We start from the raw sequence: 5982 nt of genomic DNA, 5'->3' as shown, positions 1-5982 counted from the left end.
TAAAAATCTTTAATATAAATTTTATGGCAGCCCTACTGGTGAATTCGACAGCCTAGAACAGCCAGTTGCATTCAAAGGGAATTACTTTTTTCCCCTAAAATTTGTTTCCACTGCCAAAAAAAAATTCAATGCCCTCCAAATGATGGCCATCGGCCATCAAAACGCAATTTGGTGCTGCTCATTTGCTTGTTTTTTTTTCTTTGCTGCTTTGTTCCCCGGGAAAAAAATGGCTTCAGCACCGAACTTTGACTGTCACCTTAACCGTTTCTGGTGGTTGACTGGAAGGTTTCTTTTTTTTATGGTTATTTTTCGTCATAGCATTTTGTTGCCAAATTTTTCCGAGGTGTATTGTGGGGACAGTTAAAAAACCGCCCCGCAGGCAAGTCAATAAATAAACTGCGTAAGTGCAATATATTTGCCACACAACTGCCAGTTGGATTTTACCGGCTCTTCTGTCTTTCTGCAGTTGAACCTTGACAGGTTGAATTTTGTTTTTCGACTTGGGAAATTGAAAAGTTCGAGTATCTTTTAAATTGATGAAATTGATAAAAATCTAAAAAATTTTAAAAAATACTTAAGCTATTTATGATTTTATCCGAACTCTCAATAATAAAAATCTAAAAAAGTTTGTCTGAACTTACCGTAGGCTACCATCAGATTCCACTGTCTTTTTTAATCAGAACAGCCAAAACAAAACGAAAACCAAATCGCTGATATGGGAGAAACGAAATGGATTACGATGAACTATTTTTAGATAACGGTGTATGGTGACTTTTTTTTGGCTGTTGTTATTCGCCTTTCTGTTGATGCTACTGGGTTTTTTGAGCTGTCAAGTCGTATTCGTTTTGATATGCGAGGAGAAGAAAAGACTTAGGGTACCTACTTGAACGATTCTATGATTTGAATAGTCAACTTTAGATTTTTGGAACACTTGGTTTGAAATTGTGACTTTAAGGCAAAATATTTGTGTTTGCACAAAAGTCTCTAAGAGATGGGTGTAAACATTTAGTAGAGTGCAAATTTTAATGTTCCCACACTTAATAAAAACTGAAAATCAGAACAAATAGACTCAGATCAAATTTGCTTAAAAACCGAATTTTATAGATATTTATAGGTACATAGTTCAGTTGACACCATCTAGCCTTTGGTCAGTGTCAGTTATTGTTGACTTAGTTCTCTCCAAGAAAAAAAATATCACAGGGATGTTAAATGCATAAAATCGTGGAAATCATAACAAGCATCGGTGGTTCAGTGGTAGAATGCTCGCCTGCCACGCGGGCGGCCCGGGTTCGATTCCCGGCCGATGCAACCAATCTTTTTAAGAGTTAATGATCAGTGATGGTCGAATACTGTAGCCCCTGAAAGTTGAAATAAAACAATAGGTAAGGTGCAACATATCTGAAAACGGGGAAAAGTCCTGCTGCAGCTTCGTTTTTTCACATCTGTCAACCAATTTTTTAACTTTAATGTAAGATAAACTTTTAAAACAATTCAAACTTAAGTTTTTTTTGAAACATGATAAACTATTATTCAAAAGAATTTGCTTTTTGAATCTTTGGTCAATTAAATTAACATTATAAAGCTATTTTTTCCAAGCAATATATAGCACTCTTAAAAATTAGTAAGATAATATCATATTATGTCTCTAAGCATTCTAGTTGCACTAAACTGAAACCTGAATTTGATCGAAACTGTTTATTACAGCATTTTCGATACATATTGATTTAAAACATAATTTGGATCTTGTTTATAATCTTCAGTTTTGATTGTCTAGCTTTTGGAAGCTCGAAAATTAATTAGTCCCTAGAACAATTAAGAATTTTCAAAAAAAAATTCGAGGAATCGAATGAAGATTATTTGAACCATCACACGCTTTGTAAAATGGAGTTATGGCTGATTTAACCCTCACGTTTCCCAACTCTTTCCAATAGTTATGCCGTAAGCCATTTTCCAGTCATTTTCACTAACGGAAAGCATATTTTTAAAGATTTGGTTCATGTAGGAGGGAAGATATTGAATTTCTTCGCAGTTTAGGGGAACTGGGGGTATAATGCCCAGTGTGGGCAAAACGCCCCACTGCGATATCTAGCTAGGTATACATTTATTTTAAGAATTCGATACGCTTTTCCCTTCTAATTAACAGTAGAAACCTTTTGTACAAAAAATTAGCATCAAATATGCGATAAATCCCTGCAAAAATCCAAAAATACTTTTTAAGCCATATTCCTTGCAATTTGTGCCTTGACTTTCGTAAGGAATTACGACATCTATCGCCAAAAAAATTACCTGACATCTGTTACAATGATGAACATTAGTCTTGAAAATCATCACAAAACGAAAAATTTCCTTATTCAATTATTTTTTATGTTATTTTGAACGATTTTTAATAAACATGTCTAGGTGGGGCAAAACGCGCCATGTCCGTCTATCTTTAAGCATGTTTCATATTTGTTTAAATTTATATGCAGTTTCATCACAACAATTTTAAAGATATTTATAAGTTGTATTGGAAAACATAACTTGAATATTAAAGAATATATTTAAAATTCCTAAATTTAATATAGATTTAATTAACTATTCACAAGAATTTCAGTATATCTGGCAGCACTGCGCGTAGCAATACATTTTTCCATCTGTGAAGTAGAATAGAAGTGTTTTTACCTGGCAAACACTTTCGGAGGCTCTTGGATCAATAAACACTTATTAAACGTTAAACTGCGCGATTGGGTACACACGTATGCGCATTATGCCCCTACTGAATCTGAAATCTAATTTTCTATCTACTCTTCAAACTTCATTAAATTTGTGGCCTTTTTTGACCATCCAGTTATTCTAACTATCAGATTTAGGCAAAAAATAAACCAAACTTCCAAACACATTCGAAAATTAAAGTTAATCTTTTCAAATGAATTCTTAAACAAGGCTTTCTTCTTAACGTGGGCATTATGCCCCCTCTTCCCCTATACACTTTTTCTCGCGAAGCTTTAAAGCAGGGGTGAGCCCTCTTTTGAACTCTCGGGCAAATTTGAATTTGAAATTCTTGCGGTGGGCCGCACTCAAAATAAAATTATTAAAAACTAGCAAAGCTTAACTCTTTGACAAAATCTAATCTGAAAAGGGAAAAGATAAAACGATAAGGTTGAAAAAAAAACTTGAACTTCACATCAAAAAATGCAAAACGGACAATTTCAGGAAAAATTTACTGGCTACATCATTTGGTATATCTTGATCATTTTATATAATTCATAATTATCAAATTGATTTTCACTACATTGAAACATTCGTTCTTCCAAATAGAGACATCATTTTCCTCCTTTTTATATGAAAACAAAAAAAAAAATGAAGGCTGTTATATATATGGTTCAAAAAAAGTTTGGACTACCGGTTTGACAAAAAACCTTGTTTTCTCAAACCGTTGTGACCAAAACAAAAATTTTCTGGAACGACCACAGCGAAAGCTTATAAAAGTGAGAAAATATATTTCAAGGAAATCACTGTCTGCTCAGTGTTGGACGTTGAAACGTTATTGAACATTCAATCTTATTTCTGTAAATATTTTCGATAAATTGTTCCTCATATAAGTTTGTCCTCGACTTCCCGATCTTTTTACTCACAAACGATGAAAAAACTGAGTTATAAATTCTCAAAATTATAGAAAAATCTACAATTTCTAAGATTTTAAACAATTTTTTTCATAATTGCAGCATTATAGATTCTAAAATTTTGTTTACAGATATTGTGGAATTTTTTCAATGCAAATTAAGAACCTTTTGGATATTATTTATTAAGCCGATTCACCAAAGTCTTATGATTTGGTGATGTGGATCTCATATTTTCAAGTAAAATGACTAAATTGAGCGAATTTCGGCAAGATTTTTTTTATACAGTATCACAAAAATTATAACAGACTTTTTTGGAGGACCACAGAATTACATATTTGTTTAGTCAAGAACCTAGATTTTTTAATGCTGAGTCATACCATTGAGAAATCTAAAATTTTTCACCCAGGCTTTATTATGAAACTTTACTCATTATCCTTCTGATTGAAGAACAAGAATAACTCACTTATTAAACTTGTTTACTGTTTTTGGCAGTATTTCAGTGCTAACAGAACTCAACATTTAACGAAATTTGTTAAAGATCTAAAATAATAAGAAAAAAATATCGCTAAACATTTCTATATTACAACTTTATTATTGATTGGAATGAAAAAAATAATGACTTTACCAACAGATTTAAAAATTCCTGTGATGATTTGTAGTTTATCGATTTTTCGTTTGCCATTCCAATTAGCTTTTTGAGATTTAAATTTTGAAAATGGTACCTTGTTTAAATTTTATATCACGCTAGTAATACAGAAAAAAAATCATGATTTTCCGTTCAAAATAAAATTCAATCACGGTCGCCTCACTGCGTTTATCAGTTGGCAAAAGTTGAAATATCGATTTTTTTTCATCATTTCGAATTTCGCAATGATATTTGTGCAACTTCTTGCTATGGAAAGATTGAATTCTTGCTTAGCAAGTGGAAACAGAATATATGAGCTTTAAAAAACAAACTTTTCAATTAGAAGAAATTGGCACTCGAAGTTTTTTACACAAAAAATACAGGCAGTTAAATAAAAACTTAGTACCTACTCATTATATTGTTACAGATTTGTATAGTTTTTTCCAATTCAAATTAGAGAGACTGATGAAGTGAAACATTGCCATTCAGTTGATAAAAATAGAATGATTTAATATAAAAAAACTGGAAAAAATCCAAATTATTAATCTAGCCGATTTTCGAAGAGTTTTTGAATTTTTGTTTACTTTTTTTGATAATTTTGAAATAATTTCACAGTGATTGCATATCACAAGAAATTTTTATTCTTTTTTCTTTGACAAAATTGTGCCTAAAATAATTGATAAAATATAAATTAATTGTAGATCAATAAGGTACTCATAAGCTGCATCTGATTGAGCTCATATTTACTAATATGTCAAAAATAGATCAAAACCGTTATTTGTAGGCATTTTAGTAATTTTAGGCGATGGCTGATAATTTTCGAAACGAAAGTTTGGATATCTTGTTTAGGAAGGCCAAAGCAATCGCCTCACTCAATAATGACCGTGAGCTAACTACATCATTTGTTTATTAATTACTTGTTTATCCACATTAAAGTTGTTTATGATTTCAGTTATGATAAATGAACGAACAAGCTATAAACCGAATGCAAAAGTTTTGAATATGAAATGAGATCTCAGCCAAAAATCAATGTCTGATGCCAGGTTGTGGATAATAAATCTGATCTTTGAAATACAATGTCAGAATCGAATATAGGATTTTAAATTCTGAGTATGTTCTGTGAAGTTTAAATAATTTAATCTTTAGCTAAAACCCTTGTAAACTATCAGAATCTTGTTTATGAAAATGTAGACGATTTGCTTGGGGCATCATAACTTGGAAACGGATGATCAAAAAGACTTGAAATAAACATCATTTGACATCACTTTAAACTGATTCATTTTTAAGCTTCTTATCTTCGTATCATCAATAATAGAGGGGATAGACAAAATCGGAAAAAAATCGAGTTGAGAATTTCAAAAATTTTCATACGCATCAAAATGTTGTCTCTTGAGTTATGAATAAAATTCCATAAAAAAGACCACAATTAGGTAAGACGTTTTAAAAAAACAAATTTTTTCTAGAATGTTATCTTAGCATTTTCATCTTCATAATATGTTTGAATTTATAAAAAAATTAATCACCATTAGTTATTTAAAAAAAATAGAATTGAATGAATATTAAAAACGGGCAAGTTCTCTTGGAATAAATATTCATTTTCATAATCTGGAAATGTTCTTACTTAAAGAACATATTCTTTACAAATTAGGCCGAAATTTACATTTTATAATGATTTTCGAATAAATTTACCAAATTCTATTGAAAAGTATCGTTTTAGTTTTAAATAAACTTATTAAAAAAAATTAAATATTTTTC

The 5982-nt window shown here is 30.8% G+C and overlaps 1 non-coding gene across 1 annotated transcript; it reads left to right on the top strand.

Annotated features, from left to right (window-relative positions):
* Positions 1 to 1237: 1237 nt before the first annotated feature.
* Positions 1238 to 1308, top strand: Trnag-gcc (transfer RNA glycine (anticodon GCC)). Its single transcript has one exon. It is a non-coding gene; the product is annotated as a tRNA-Gly (tRNA).
* Positions 1309 to 5982: the final 4674 nt, after the last annotated feature.

This window comes from Uranotaenia lowii, chromosome 1 (assembly GCF_029784155.1).
Source record: "Uranotaenia lowii strain MFRU-FL chromosome 1, ASM2978415v1, whole genome shotgun sequence".
NCBI classification, from domain to species: domain Eukaryota; kingdom Metazoa; phylum Arthropoda; class Insecta; order Diptera; family Culicidae; genus Uranotaenia; species Uranotaenia lowii.
Note: the sequence above shows the minus strand (reverse complement) of the source record. Positions and strands in the feature narration are given on the sequence as shown.